Here is a 16,316-nt window from a genome sequence, read left to right on the forward strand (position 1 = left end):
TCACATCTTGTAGTGATACTCAATTAGACTGCCCAGTTGACCCTTAGGGTTTTTTCAAGCACTGGAGATTAACAAGATTTTTCCCCCGTCTCACTAAATGTCTGTATTTCTGATTTATGTCTCTATGCATTGATCTCTATTTCTTGGCCCATTTCTTTCTGGATTTGCAGCTTATCCCTTCTTATATTCACTTTTTTTCTTTGGTGCAATTCTTAATTTGTGTTAGGAAGAAATAATTTCCTGCTTTTAAGATTCTGAAGACCCCCAATAGCTCTGACGTTTGCTGTTTTATGAATGATTGGTAATCAGAGTCCTACTGAAGATGTGATTAAAAGAGTGCCTCTATGATATACATTTGAGATTTAGGGGTAGTTCTGGTATAATAATTATGAGGATGAAGTAATTGCCTCTTTTTATAGTATTTTCAAGAGGAGGCATGAATTTTTTTTTTTTTTACTTCATTCAGAAAGTCATAGTAGATTGGCCAACAGAAAAATCTCTGAAAAGGGAAAGACATGTTTCTCCAGGGAAGTGTTTTTCTGGATTTCCTGCTGAGGATACTGAAGCAGCAACAAGCTCACGTTGTCAACCTTCACATTCCAGTGAACTACCAGGAAAACACTGAGAGTGCTCACACTCTAAAGTCGACCTGCCAATTTGCTTTCCTGTTTAATCTGTCTTCATTGTTACAGTCATCACCACCATGGAAAAGCAGACATTTGTTACCAGTGGCTCAGGACCCTCTTGTGAGGATCTTCCAAAGAGAACTGCATATACTTCAGTAGCCATTCTTGCAGTCAATTCTGCCCAAAGTATAAAATAAGATGGATACATCCAGGTAAAGTTCCTGATTGTCTTACTCATCTATTTTTCAATGTACTCAGCAAAGTGCCCTGTTGTAGGTGCTTAAGAAGTATTTGTTGCATTGAGTCAAATTATGGTGAGAAGAGGCATAAGCAGGCAAAGTGAGTTTCATGCCAAATCCCTTAGTTCCCTTAATCCATATACTGCCAACAACAAACTGTAAATTAGAACTGCCACAGATATGTTTGAACTTCTGTTTAAATTCCTCACTAAGTTAGTGCTTCTAAATTTAATACTCTAGTCACATTCCTGGCAGGAGGATAAGCACCGGGATGGAAAATTAGAGAAGTCTAGTCTAGTGCTCATCTTGGCATTACCTTTTGGCAGCAGAAGCCCCAGGGCAAAATGCATTTGCTTCTCAGCCTCATTTCCCTTACTTGGCTGTTAAGGGGGAAAAGAGGAGCAAAAGCCAACATTTTTAAATCACTTTAATCACTTAGAAGAAAACAGAAATTTTATAGATACCCATTAACTCTTTGATGGCTGTCTGTCATTAGCACCATGCTAATAAATGACCAAAGAGCAGCCTTAAAAAGTTGCAGTCTGATCATTGGAGAGGGGAGGATACCTACAAATTGCCCATATTTTAGATGACATGTCTGAAGCAGGATCATCTGAAAACAACACTAGGAGCTCACTCTGGGTGGCCAGATCACACAGTAGCTGGTTACTGAGTGACTCCCTTTTTTCCTAGATGGAAGTGTAGCACCCAGTGGAATTGAAGATGTCCTCCCAAGCAGCGTCCTGCAAATCAAGCATGAGCACCAAAGTTTCCGAGCTGTCTAAGATGTTGGGCCAGTGGTAATCCCAGAACATGTTTGTAAGTATCTGACACTCAAAATCCAGACTGCCTGGGGCCAAAGAGCCTATGGATCCCATCATTAATGAAATCATTTTCTTATATGTAGACAAGAGATAGTTGCATGTTCTTCTCCTGGACTAAAATCCATGCTAAGTACTACAGATTATGATCTCTTCATAGAGAGAGAGATTGCCTGGAAGAATCCCTGTATTTCTGTTTTGTTGACTCTTGCCTTAAAATGCTTCCTTTCCCCTCTAATGCTTATTCTTTAATCTGTATCAATGAAACAAGATGGGATTGGGAGGGAGACAAACCATAAGTGACTCTTAATCTTACAAAACAAACTGAGGGTTGCTGGGGGGAGGGGGGTTGGGAGAAGGGGGGGTGGGGTTATGGACATTGGGGAGGGTATGTGCTTTGGTGAGTGCTGTGAAGTGTGTAAACCTGGCGATTCACAGACCTGTACCCCTGGGGATAAAAATACATGTTTATAAAAAAATAAAAAATTAATAATATGTATCATGTGATATTTTAAAAATCACCCAATCCTTTACTTCAGCAGTAGAAACCTTTAGAGATCCCCTGACACACTAGTATCATAGGGAGAAAAGTATGGCACTTTGGGATCAAAATCTGTAACTTACCAATAAAACTCCATTGATTGTGCTCGGCAGCATATATACTAAAACTCCATTGATTAGTTATTTCAGTTCTGTGAGTCTCAGTTTCTTCTACTTTAAAATTAGACTGATAACCATCTCAAATTGTTCTGGATATTAAACAAAATGATGTGGCAGGCCCTAGGGTGAAGCATGAACTCAGTATTTGAGTTCTTTTCCAATGTCTCCCATCTTCTCCTAGCACATTCACCTTTTATTTCTAAAATTATGAAAGAAATTGTGGAAAGTGGGGGGGAAAGCACTGAGGGAGTTCCATGAGATCTAGGACTAACAGTGCAGAGGCTCAAGGCAAGGAAGCAGGGTGGCTTTAGAATAAGGGTGAGAGATTTCTGGGAAACCTTTTCTCTTCTGACTTCAGGTGTGCTTGGAGATCACCATCTCCTCTAGGCCTAAGTAAAAGGAAGTTGCAGAAGACTTTTCTATTATTCTTTATCTAACCTTAAATAAAGATAGATGCTGCTGATTTCTTTACTTCTTTACTTCTTTTACTGCCTGGTACTCAAGGGGCACAGTAACAGGTGCCAAAGGACACAGTTGCATTTCACAACAGCACCATCTTCCCTTTTGAAAAGCATAACTAGTACATTGCATAAACCTCCCTGCAAACTGTATTAAGTAGTAACAGTTCCCAAAGAGAAAGGCTATGCTGTTCAGAGGCTGCCATGATTTGCTTTCATTTATGACCACATGATTTATATCAGACAATAGCAGCAGCGGCAATCATAATCACTCTGGAATTCAGCTTAGATAGACTCATAATTCTTTAAACGGGTACAGTAGCTTTCAGGCTGTCAGAATAAAGGAGGAATCATTTATAACATCAGCATCTTAACAGGATAAAAGAACAAACACAATCCTATGTATATCAGAATGAGATAATTAACTCATTGCTAATATGAACTACAATGTTTTTGAGGCATGAAAAAAAGAAGACATTTCCAATCTTTTTCTTCTTTTTTGAGTCAGCCTGACCTCTGGACTCAAAATACTCATTTGTAAATGACATGCTCAGTATTAGAGGTGTAGACAGATCAGACCAAATAGGAGCTCAAAGGCAAGAAGCTCTGTTATTATTAGTTATTTATCCTCAAAGCTGCATTGATTTTGCCATTTCTAAATTCTATTAACTCTATGCATGTATACCCAAGCCCATAAAGAATTCGTTCCTGTTTAAGTTTTTCCTCTCCCAGGGGATTTTTCTGATGCTTCTATGATGCATCTCAAAAACACCTTTCAAAAGAGGAGAGCCCAAGTCATTGCTTATCAAAGTTGGAGCATGATAAACTGTCTTCTCCTCCTGGTTCCAGTCTCATATGAAGGAAGGTGAAATGAGAAAACTTTATCTTGAATTTATACAGATTTTAGAGTTTGTAAACCACTTCACATATCACAACTGGGAGTATCAGGTTCAACAGGGGAATGTGCATATAAGTGAGCCTCCTTCACTATGTCAAGGTAGATGAAATGCCCACCTAATTCACTACAGCCATGAAAGGTACTGGATTTGGAATCAGATAAGCCTTATCTTTGCCATTTACCAGTTGTATCTTACCATAAGGACAATCACTTAATCTCTCTCGTGCTATTTTCACTATTCTAAAATGGAATTATTTGAACTCAATACTCACTAGGATCCCATTCAGTTCTAATGTTCTATAATTATGTATTCTCTCTGTTTCACTCACTTCTAAATCTCTTATTTTTCCAACAGGAATTGAGGCAGTCCAACAGCAGAAGTATTTCAGGATGTGGGCTGAAGAGCAGAGTGAGATGATACAGGAGAGACTCCAAACCAAGAGAAGCACACAGAGGATTCAGCATTGAAAACCAAGCCCAGGAAGAGCTCACAGACACAGGAGACTTGCAAGGAGCAGATCTGGCTGGGAGCAGAGGCATTGCTTGTACTCCTGTCTCAAAGTGCTCGGTGACAGGGCACATCAGGAATACCTAGACAAGCCCTAGGACAAGAAGCCCAGGGAATCCACCCTGAAAATACTTAAAGCTAGCCACATCATCCAAGAGAAGGGCTTCAGTAACGGTCTGGAAGCATCCATGAAGATTATATTTGCCTCCTTCTTAAACATTGCCATCTGAGAAGTCTGCCTTGCAGCTAGAAATCAGGATATTCGTGGGAGCTGAATGGGAAAGATAATTTATGTATTTTTTTTTCAAAAGTTGTACCACTTCATAGGGGCAAGCCTGTTGAAGATCCACAAGCAATCAGATAAAGTGAAGGATTTAGCAGAAAATTGGAAGAACAAGGTAGGAAGAAAGAAATCTGTTTTTTCATTGAGAATACTCATTTAAGTGGTGAAGAAAAGCTTCACAAAAATGGTAGAGAATTATTTGCAAGAAAAGGGTTTTGTAGAATCAATGGCTTGTGACAGTAATGGTTAAAAACTGTAATTAAGGTGTCACGTTTTAGCAAAGACTAGTTCTAGAAAAGAGCAGTCAGTGGCTAATAGAATTTGAGGTCTTGGTCTTTTAGGAAAAAAAAAAATCAGCATTCTTTCTGTTACTCAACATGAACTTCCCAATGGTTCCTTATTCCTGCGAACATCAGAAACAGTAAGTCTAGTATCGGAGTTCAAAGAAAAATAGATTAAAAGAAAAAAGTTCTAATTCCAGTGGCATAGGATATCAATAAAAAAGAGGACATAAAATGTCCCTAGTGTGTTAGATGGATTTGCCTTTAATATAATAATGTTTTAAATGATATGATTGTATAGAAGGCAAAAATGGATCTTTGTGATGTTACTTATTACTTCATTACAGGCAATTCTTAAAAAGATAAGACCTATTTTGATGTCTGACCATTTACCTTCTACACAATAATGTTAGAATTGGAACAGGACTTAATTTTTTTTTTCCCCTTCAACAGACTCTTTTTGCATCAGATGAGGGGAAGCTGAGAACCTGGGAGAAGTGAATTGATGCCCCTGGAAATCTGACCAGGTGAGATTGGAGGAGACGCACCCAGGACCAGAGCCTTTCACTCTGCTTCCAGATAGCTTTCATTTTGCTCTTTTAAGCATTTTCCAAAGTCACCTGTAGTGCTTTCCACTCTGTTCCTTATCCCTGTTTTCTCTTTCTTCATCTTTCCCCCTCCTGTCCATTGTCTGGTTATTATTATTGATTATAATTTTGAAATTTCTAGTTAACAGAATTCTAACAGTTCATAGTGTCTCATTAAAGACTATACTTTCCTTTTTGAGTTAATTCTATTCTATTTTCTATTTCCAATGATTCTGACTTATCCATCAAAGACATATATATATATATATTTTTAATTTTTATGAGAAATTGGCAGGATTAAGAAAAAGATGGTATGGTATATAAGTATCACGGGGATCCAGAACATTCCAGTTAAAAAGTCAATGAAGTCTGTGAATCACCAGGTTTACACACTTCACAGCACTCACCTGTACCCCTGGGGATAAAAATATATGTCTATAAAAAATTTTAAAAAAAATTAAAAAAAAAAGTCAATGAAGTGATGATCAAAAATAGATCTGAGAAGATTACACCAGCAGCAGCTCCTGGAATGGTGTGAAATTAATCATCTTGGAAATAAAGTAAAGCAAGTATCCAGGGAGAAAGGCTTTGCACTGGGGCCTCTACAGCATTAGATGTTGATTCTAGGGTATTGCAGCCCTCGTATGCCACTAGGAATAATTCCTGGAAATAGTATTAACCCAAATCCCACTAATAAATGAAGAGTCCTGGGTGTAGGCTCTGGAGACTGAACAACAGTTTGTGTGACTAACAAAAAATATTATGTTATCGAAGATGAATGTCACCTACAAATTTTAGTTGTCTTAATTATAGTCTGCAGCTGTTATGCAAAGCCAAAAATAATGTAACTGTCACCATCAAAATGTATTTTTTTAAAGGCATGTCTATACAAATGGCACCATGGTGAATGCTTTACAGATTAAGTAAATTTTTAAAAGGCTCCCAGTATAAAGTGGATGACTAGGTTCTATCCTGCAGCTGGTGAAATCTGCTAAGATCTTAATTCTTTCAAGACAAGGAGCTATGTCCTCAAGGAGAACCAAGTTCTCTGTTTGAGCATTCTTAAACTTCACTGTACTATTGAGTGAACCTTCTCATACAATTCACAGCATATTTGCTATGAATTCTCCGGCCTCACTTGAAGCCTCCTCTCCTCTGGGGCTTTGACACATTATAAATATCCTTGTTTTTTTCTTTCAAAATGATAGTGTTATTTAGAAATAAATAAGAGGTAAAGAAAAAGAAAGAAAGTATCAATTATGATCGTAATAGTTTTTCTTCTAATTGTCAGGTGCTTGAATACAGCTTCGGATAATTGTCACAGCAAGATATAGAAATGTCCTTTGAGGAGAAAAACACCATAAATAAATTTTATTGTGTATAGAAGACTTTATCAAGCTCTCTTGGTGAAAACTGCCATATTAATTTGTGCTTTCAAAAATTAAAATAATTATAATTCATTTTTTAGTATTTAGATTACCATATGCCATTTCTTCCCCCAAACCATATGAATATTTCTATATCTACAGTATCAAAAAATAATTACTAGATAGTGAAAAATTCACTCACTGGGGAGTTTTTTTTTTTTTTAATGATTGCTTGCAGATGATTTTACTTTTTTCATGATGAAATTTTTGTGTCCATCAGGTTTTTGTTGACTTGTAGACAATGCTCAAATATTAATATGTGGTTGGTGCTTATCGACATCATATTAAAACCACCAGATGTCAGGACAGTTGAACTATTTGGGAATAATATCTGAAGAAATAAATTCCACCTTTTGTTGTTTTGAAACATAATCAATGAGGAGCTGAAAATAATAGAGAAGTTTACAAATACGAGGCTATTCTTTATCTTATGATAAACTGAACTGTAAATGAAATGAGCAGTTTATCTTTTAAATACTTGCAAAATGCTATTTTTCTCTTTATCATACTTATAAATGTTTTTTGAGAACAACCAATGAAATATAAATAAGCAAGCTAAATAAAAATATTTGCTCATCACACAGAATCCCAGCCTATTGGTTTAATAGAGCAAGCATGCATTAGATCTGTCGTCCTGAGAAACGTCTTCCTCTGTATCTTGCAGTGTTGGTGGTTAAAGAATTGACATGAGAGACTGGAAGAGGACAGACCAATTTTGAGATAATAAAAATAAATGTCTCTCTAAGACTCATCATGTTGAAGAAAGACTCCCATTTCTCTGCAGCCAGCATTTGGAGGAGACAGCTATTTTTAGCCACAGATACACTTCAGATTCCATTAACTAACTAAAACCAGGGGCTGCTTAGGAACAATCCTGAACATAGTCCGTTGTAAAATTGCAAAATAGAAATGGGGATGTGGTCATTGGAAAAGTGACTTAAAGGTGTGGGGCCCTAAAAACAAGAATACCAGGGTGGTCAATAAGGCTGGAAAAGGAATGGTTGGGGGATTTATTAGAAATTAGTGACCTTTAAAGAGCAGTTTCAGTCACCCCAGGAGGGTCAAACAATCAAGTGTCCAGGATCAGAAGCTTTCAGATTTGTTGACCAAGTAATAGACTCAGGCTGCTATAATAAGGCTTCCCAAATTTCTGTTTCCAGAGCCTGGTTCCTCTGTGCCAAGCACACCCAACTCAGTCATCAGCAAAGCCTCCTGCTGAGAATCTGCATGAGGGAAATCTCATTTGTTTTGTAACTGCTCTTCTTGACAAGAGACTCAAGCCTCCATGGGCACAGGGGATCTGGGAGCCTGTCTCTCCGCTTTGCTGAGAGTAAAAAGACAGCATCCCTGACCACCCCCTTAATCAGCCAAGTTCAAACACAATCACACAAGCTTCAATTCTGCAAATTTCACAGGCTATACAATTTAGAATCACACTGAGCCCTAATAAATAGAGGACATCTAATCACTTAGTCACATAATTACCTAAATTGGGGACATCTAATCATTTCCTGAATCTAATGCTTAGAGTCGAATTTATGAGAAATGAAACAACAACAACAAAACAGTTCTTGGAGGGAGCCAGAGATTCTCATGAGGAACAAAGGACTTCTGATTTCTTTTATTCTTTTATATTCACTTCTCTGTTTTTCTGTTTGTTTGTTTTCTCTCACAGAAAATACTGTCATTCTAAGTAATAATGAAAACCTAAAGAAACCACTCTTTATTGAGTACCTACTGTGCTTCAGGCACCAGGCATTTTACATTTTACGTTCAATACATTGAATTCTTACATGAACCTTTTATGGCAGGAATGAGTAATAATAGAAGAAACTGACGATCATGATTAGTAAGAAGGACTCTGGTGCTACTTCCATATCACTTTTCCTTTTTGTTATTTCCAGTCTTTCACTAATATAAGCCATGCTGCAGTATCTTGTGTCTCCTTGTAAATGTATACCATGGTCTGTAATACTTAGTCACAGAAGAACTGATTATAGATTGGAAATAGCTTTGATTTATTAAGATATGGTTTATACCTTTAACCAATAGTATTAGATGGTATTCTCTGTACCATTATATGGATCTAGGAACCAAGGATGGGCATAGAAGTGACCCTGGTCTCCTGGGAGACTTCTGCTTCCTATTCCCTCCCAATAAGTTCAGACTCTACCTGGGCTCTCAGAGGCGGAGTAAGTAGTAAAGGCTTCACTAAACATAAAGTTATAGTGCCTGTCACTTTGGGCTCTTCATCACACCAGACAAAATAGAAAAGGAAGGTGCTGCCCTCCAGGCCGAGGCATGCAGCCCAGACGATCATGAAGAGGTAGGGTCGCTGCTCACAATGGGAACAGGAAGGCTGTTGGAGCTCAGAAGGCTTCTAGTGCTTCTCTTTTTGGTAATAATCATATATGGGCAATTGTAGCAACTAGGTCCTGTCAAGAACTGGGTCCACAACCCCTCAAGCATAAAGGTCTGACTTTCTCCATTAGGCTGGCAAGTACTGGCTAAGGGTTAGAGGAATCTTGAGTAAATGGAAGAAAAGGCAAATAATGTATGTCATTGATGGCCTCAGGACCAACTGTAACTTACCCCCACTAACTCTGTCGTAAATATATTTTGAGAAATTACAAATTTTCAAGGACAGCACCTTGAAAAAGCAATGACGGGACATGGCACATTTAATGTTGGATCAGGCGGACCAGGATGGTGCAAGGATCAGGTGGATCAGGGCTCTGTGCATGTCCGTTCCCGCACTCTAGCTGACTTCCATGTCTGCATCTGCAGCTCTGTGCCTATCACACAGCAGGCCCTGGAGTGCAAAGGCATTAACGCTCTTAGGAGCAGCTCCCAATCGATGCCTCTCTGATGTCTGTGTGTACATCTCCCAGTTCCCCTGCCCTTTGGGTGAGATCATTCTATTGTAGGTGTTTCCCTACAGATTTAATCTCCAGTTGTCTATCATAACAGCTGGCTAAAGAATTTATCCTGCAGTCCCGTCTTGCACTTCTGTATCACTTTTCCTTTCTCCTACTGGTATTTCTTATACGACTGGGACATACATTTTTGCTTCACAGCCTCCTCTGCAAGAACTCAAACTAAGACACAGGGTCTCAGCTGTTTGCAGGAATCTCCATTCCAGCTCATAATGCTCAAGGTCATATATCAACATAGGAATGGGCCTATATAAGCACCCAAGTTATGAGGGACCAATGGAGTGCCAACCTTTACTCTGGGTTCCCGTTTTGGTTTCTGTCCCACCATATTTACTGTTTGTATTTTTTAAGTTTGGATGCGTGTGATTTGATTTTCAGAATAAAACTGAAATAATGAAGTCTCATGTTACTTCTATCAAACCCATAAAAATGAGGACAGTGGATAATGCCAGGTGTGGACAGGGATATGAGGCCAGGGGTGCATTCACAGGCTTCTGCTGACGGCGAATACTGGTACAGGCCTTACATAGAACAGTGTGGCAGTACTCAGCTACAATAGGCTTCCACTTACTCTTTGAGACCTAGCAATTCTTCTCCTGTGTATACATTCCAAGGCAATGCTCAGTGGATCCACGAGAAGGCACGCATGAAAGCTCAACACATTGGGGTTCTTTGTTTTTGTTTGTTTTTGCTCTTGTTGTTGGCAGGAAATTGCCACCAATGTAGCCATCTACTGCAAGAGAAGTCACTGGTAAGCTGTGTTGATGTCCAGTCTGCAGGGCATGGTCAGGACAAGCCACAGACTAATTATACCCATAGCAACTTGCAGAGAGCTTAAAAATATACTGCAAGGTGAAAAAAGTAGAAATCACAAGATATGTATCATAGTTCTTATATGCATATTAAAATAGGCCTATGAACAACAACTCATCTTCTGTAAGAACACAGCATGTTGTATAGACCAAACACATTGGGGGAGAGTAGAGGAAACAGGAATGAGAAAAAAGAAAACACACGAAAAAAAAGCAGAACTGTGCTTTATGAAGACCAACGATAATGTATCAAGTACTGACAGATCAAAATTAACCTGACCTAAAGTAAAAAAAAGAAGTTTTTTGTTTGTTTGTTTGTTGTGTTTGGAGTATTTCAAGTATTTCTATAGGCCGGCTGCAGATGGAAGTTTGCCACAAGCTTAGTCGAAGTGTTGGGAGTACTATAACTCATTTAATAATTTCCTGGTGGTGGCGATTCGTCTGGTTCCAATTTTCTTCTATTACAAATAGTGCTGCAATGAGTGGCCTTCTGGGCCCACATGTAGTGTATGTAGCACTGCTGAGAGGAGCAAGGAGATGAAGGGGGCAAGAATGCGGGGTCGTGCTGCAATCCTGGCTCCACCACTGTGTGCCCTTAAGTTGCTCAGTTAATTGCTCAAGGCCTCAGTTTCTTGATAGGAACAGTACTAACCTCCTAGAGTTACAGTGATGATGATAATAAGTAAAATGAGTTAATGTTTGTCAAGCACTTAGAACAATACTGGACATACTGAGCACTCAACAGTATAAGTAACTATTATTTTATTTTTTAACAATATTAGCTATTATTAATTCTACTGTTTTAGTGCATCTTTCAATGGGATAAAATTACAGGTATGGAATTTCTTGCTTTGGGGAATACATTTTAAATGTTTATGTATTTTAAAAATTCTAGAAAGGTTGTATCGACTTAGTCTACCACCCATGGTGCCCAGGCTATCATTTTCTACACTCTACACCAAAAATAAGATAACTTCCTTCTTTGCCATTCTTTTTTTTATTGCACTGGTGAGTAAAGCGTTACATTTCACCTTACATTTCCTTGGTTACAAGTGAGTATGTGGGTCTTTTAAATTGCTATGGACTATTCATTCAAAACTGGCATATTAACAAAATTAATCCTAACCGGCTTTAGACAAAAGAACCTTCAATCAGCTTTTGTATTTATTTGTCTTATGACCTATGATAGATTCAACCAGTGCTAAGCTTAGGATGGAGCAGCCCTACATCCTGCCTTAGAGATTCTGCCATAATTTTCTTTCTGGCCAGATGGGCTATTGGGAGATATGAATGATCATGATTATACCAGAGTGTTGTCATTGTACTTATTTTCCTAACATTCATAAACATCATCTTGATTAAAATCAAATCTCCAAAGCTGCTAGGAGTCAAGATAAATTGACTCGGAATTATTAGACATGGGATTGCTTTATGACATTGCTTTTACTTTAAAAATTTTTAATGATATGTACGATTTTAACAGCGTAATTTCAGTCCAAATGCCTAAATCCTATCCTGTGACCTTAAAGAAATTTAAATGTCTATTATGTCTTTATTAGAATAAATTTCCAGTTCATGAGGATTTAGAAAATGTCAGCCAGTATAGCCAAAGGGGCTCTCTTTTAAGAGGTTTATTTTGAAAAAAATCAAAGCATATAATCCTAGCGTAGTTCATATGGGGGGGAAAAAAAACTAAAGTGCCAAAAGAGAAGACACTTCCTCTCAAAATTATCTTTTGATGATTTCTTCTATTGAGTTTCTGAAAAATTTTCCAATAAAGACATTTTTTATTCAGTGTGATATATATTGAGACAATTCTCCCTCTTCTATCTCAGATATATCCTTGATGCACAGAACTCCTACTGATTCTGTAGCAATTTTATCAATGTAGAAAGACTGGTATGAAGAGAGAAGAGTCAGAGCATGTGTGATTTTTTCAATCTATTGTTGCAAGAAACAACGGAATCGTAGGGGAATTGTCAGATTTTAGGACAATATTTTGCTTCCCTGTATTCTTAGCTTACTTCTTGGGGAATGTGGAAAACTGTAAGATTTCAGATTTCTATATTTTTCAGTATTAAACAAGGTTATTAATTATTGCTCATATAATCCCTATATTACATGTTTTTACACTCCAAATTTCAGGTTATATGTTAGGAAGTTCCTTTCCTTAAAAACCTCACCTAGCAAATAGGGTAGAACATATTAATAGTACAGACTTCACACTTAAAACCATATTGGCCACAAAAGTCCTGCCAAATGAAGTTTTAGTCGAATGTCTTCCTAATATATGTTAGGTTATGCTTTGTGAAGAACCACCACTTTAACAAAGAAACTCATTTCTTGTACACTGGTACAGTCTTTATACAATCTCTATAAGACTAAGATGTAAAACTGCTTCAGGGATAACCCTGTGAAGATTCATTCTCACCAATACATCCTTTGCACAATTTCTCACCAACATTGTCAGTGAAATAAAGCAGAGAACTCTTCTACGATGACTCTAGGTATTAATAGTCTTTCCTCTTATCTTTTGTGCATTTCTTTACCGGACCTGCTATAACAGAGCAGATGAGGTCCTCAATGAGATGCATACTTTCCTTTTTTCCTTGATTACAAAGTATATTGAGATAAAGACATTCTAGGAATGAAGTTACGAAGATCAAAGATATAGTCCAGCTACTAACTGTACATTGATTCAAGTCAGGGATCATTCACTCACTCAGAGTTCTTAAAGAATTCCAACCATGAACGAGTTACAGTAGAGTATAGAGGATTCACATGTAAACAGACTTCCCTTTCTTTGGTGTGTCCAGGTAAATAAGGTATACACTTCATTATTTGTGATGCAACATAGAAAGGGACAGGTGAGATGAGATAAGAGCCTCGTGAAATCCTTCATAGAGATGTCCTATAGTCTGAATCACAACAGATAGGTAGTATTTCATCATGTGGATATGGGGTAAATAAATATTTGAGTGAAAAAAAAATAGTGGGAAGAAAATCTGGAGTGGGTCCGTGTGGGAACATCTAGGGGCCTGGCCTCTTTGGGGAATAAAGTAAGTGAAAGGAACTGATGGAAAGCAGGGGGGCCATGTCCTCTGAGACCAGATGGTAAGGCCCTGATATACCCATTGCCAAAGAGCAAGGGCTTTTCTTGGTCATTGTAGGTTTTAAGTAGAGATTAAGTGATCAGAATTGTGTTTTACAGGGTGAATCTAACCAAGAGTCTCAGGCTGGATTGCAATGAGGGGATCTTGCAAATACTAAAGAGAGAATCTCCTTACAGAGGTCAGGGGATTTGGCCACAGGGCTTCAACTGAGGTGATGGGCCTGAAGTGGAGGAGGGTGGTGGGTGGGGGTGATGTGGAGAACTTGGTGACAGGATGGAGGCTACAGAAAGAAAAAATAATAAGGTGATTCTGTTAATAGAAGCAAAGGACACAGGACAGGGACAAAAGCTTTTGGGGCAGAAGCTGAATATTTCATTTTAAGACATATTGAATTTTAGGTTTGGGGAAGCAGGCAAGTTTACTATGAGGTGTTAAATCCAAGGAAGAATAAGCATCAAGGGTAGAGTTAACATAGGATGTTTCAGGGAGACAGGAGAAACAAGGAGATGTCCTTGAATTTAGTGACTAAGAAGTCACTGGTGTATCTCTCTTTTTGAAATCCATAAATGAGAGAGAGAAAGCTCATATCTCAAAATATTAATTTTATATACAGGGAGAGAGATAAAGGAGCTGTTTTCTGTATTTTTTTTTCTTTTGTACAATGACCAAGCATTACTTGTGTAGCAAAGAAAACAACAAGGAAATGTCAACAATTTTGGTGGCATTTAGGTAGTGAGAACAGAAGCCATACGCACAGATATTGCAAAGGCCAATTGCAAAAGCTCTACTTATTTCCTTTGGAAGAACTCTGTGTGCTCTATTTCTGCATTCACAGTAGATTGTCCTGCCAGGAGTTTTCTTCCATTATGGGTCCCAATGTGAGATTTTATCACCTGTGGAACGACTGATCACAGCTAGTACCCACAGCATCAATGTCTGAGTGCTTAATGCTCTCACATAAGGAAAATGATTCTCTTTTCTACAGCTTTGTTTCCTGGCCATCATTCTACACATCCTGGCTTATAATGATTCCCATCTCCCTCATGGGGAATTAAAATTAAAACAGCTAACTTTAATTGAGCAGTTACTATACAATATGTGTTTTAATCGTTGATTTACGTACATTATCTCTGTGAATTCCCACAATGACTCTATGGCATCTCTGCTATTAGTTTCCCAATTTACTTAGGAGGAAGCTTATACTTAGGGAATGTTGGTGACTTGTCCAAGGCGACCCAGCCAGTAAGTAGTGAGGAAAACATCACTCCTATCATCGTGTTTTGTCAATTTCTCTAGCATGGGGTTGGGCAGTTCCTCCCCAAGAAACTATCTGATAAGTGGTTCAAAGTTCAAGGTAGATGAACTACATGAGTCTCCCCCTAAATTACTAAGGCAATTCCTTCTCTGTGACTGTTAGCAAAATGGAATTACAGAAAGTCAGGAGACCGGAATTCCAGTTTTAGGTCTTACACACAGAAAAATCACTTAACTTCCTTGGGTCTTTGAGTGCTTTTACACAAAATTAGTTTAGCTACATCACAATGCTATTTGTAACTATTGATTAAGATAACTCCATGAGGGTGTATGGGTGGCTCAGTCAGTTGGGTGTCTTCCTCTGGCTCAGGTCATGATTCCAGGGTCCTGGGATGGAGCCCGACATTGGGCTCCCTGCTCAGTGGGGAGTCTGCTTCCCCATCCCCACCCCTGATTGGTGCTCATGCTCTCTCTCTCTTTCTCTCTAATAAATAAATTAAAAAAATAAACAATAAAGAAAGAAAGAAAAGTTTTTAAAAAGATAACCCCATGGAAGTTCTCCACAAACCCTATAATGATCTGAAACTTATTCAGATTCTGATGCAAACCTCTTTGTTCTTCTCCCCTCCACCCCAGATAGAAGAACATTCTAAGTCTGTTTCTACGGATATTACTCACTAAGTTAGGGATATTCATAAGAGCCAGGGCTCTGACTCTTGTTCCCGCTATATAGGATTACACTTGTAAAATGCTCCTAAATCTTGGATAAAAAGAGAGATTATAGTATTAATGGTTTTATTCTTCAGAATAGTATATTGCTGGTTGAGCTCAAAGGTTGAAATGCTAAAATTCAGACCCCAGAATTATATGTTTCCAATGAATTTTCTGAGGAAAAAACCCAAAAACTCTATCTAGATAGTTTTCATTTATTCAACATTGCTGAGAACCTACTGTGGGTCCTCAAGTGCCTCATAATTCAGTGCTCAAACAGGGAAGAGAATAATATTCAGCATTGGCCTAAGAGGGGAAGCAACTCTGGGTGGATGCACCAGCATCCACAACAGTGGTCTGAATACAAAACAGCTGTATAGAGAACTGAAATTCCATCTGGAGAATCAGGGTGAGATCAGCAGATTTTCCAAAAATGACACTTGAGCACTAAAGAGGAGGAACAGCTATCCGTGGGCCTTGTATTCTAAGTGGAAATGGTTGCCCTTATCCCAAGGGCTATGAAGAGTTATTGACAAATTTTAAACATAAAACTCTTGTATTTAAAATGTGAATCTCAGGTTCATATAGAGAATAGATTGATTGGATGGGTCAAGGTTTTCCTTCTTTTTCCTGTGGCAGCCTTTTTTTTTTTTTTTAAATCAACTTTACTGTGATGTAATTTACATAAAATAAAATGTATCC

This window comes from Mustela putorius, unplaced genomic scaffold (genome assembly GCF_011764305.1).
Source record: "Mustela putorius furo isolate JIRA1106 unplaced genomic scaffold, ASM1176430v1.1 tig00003845_pilon_pilon_pilon, whole genome shotgun sequence".
NCBI lineage: Eukaryota > Metazoa > Chordata > Mammalia > Carnivora > Mustelidae > Mustela > Mustela putorius.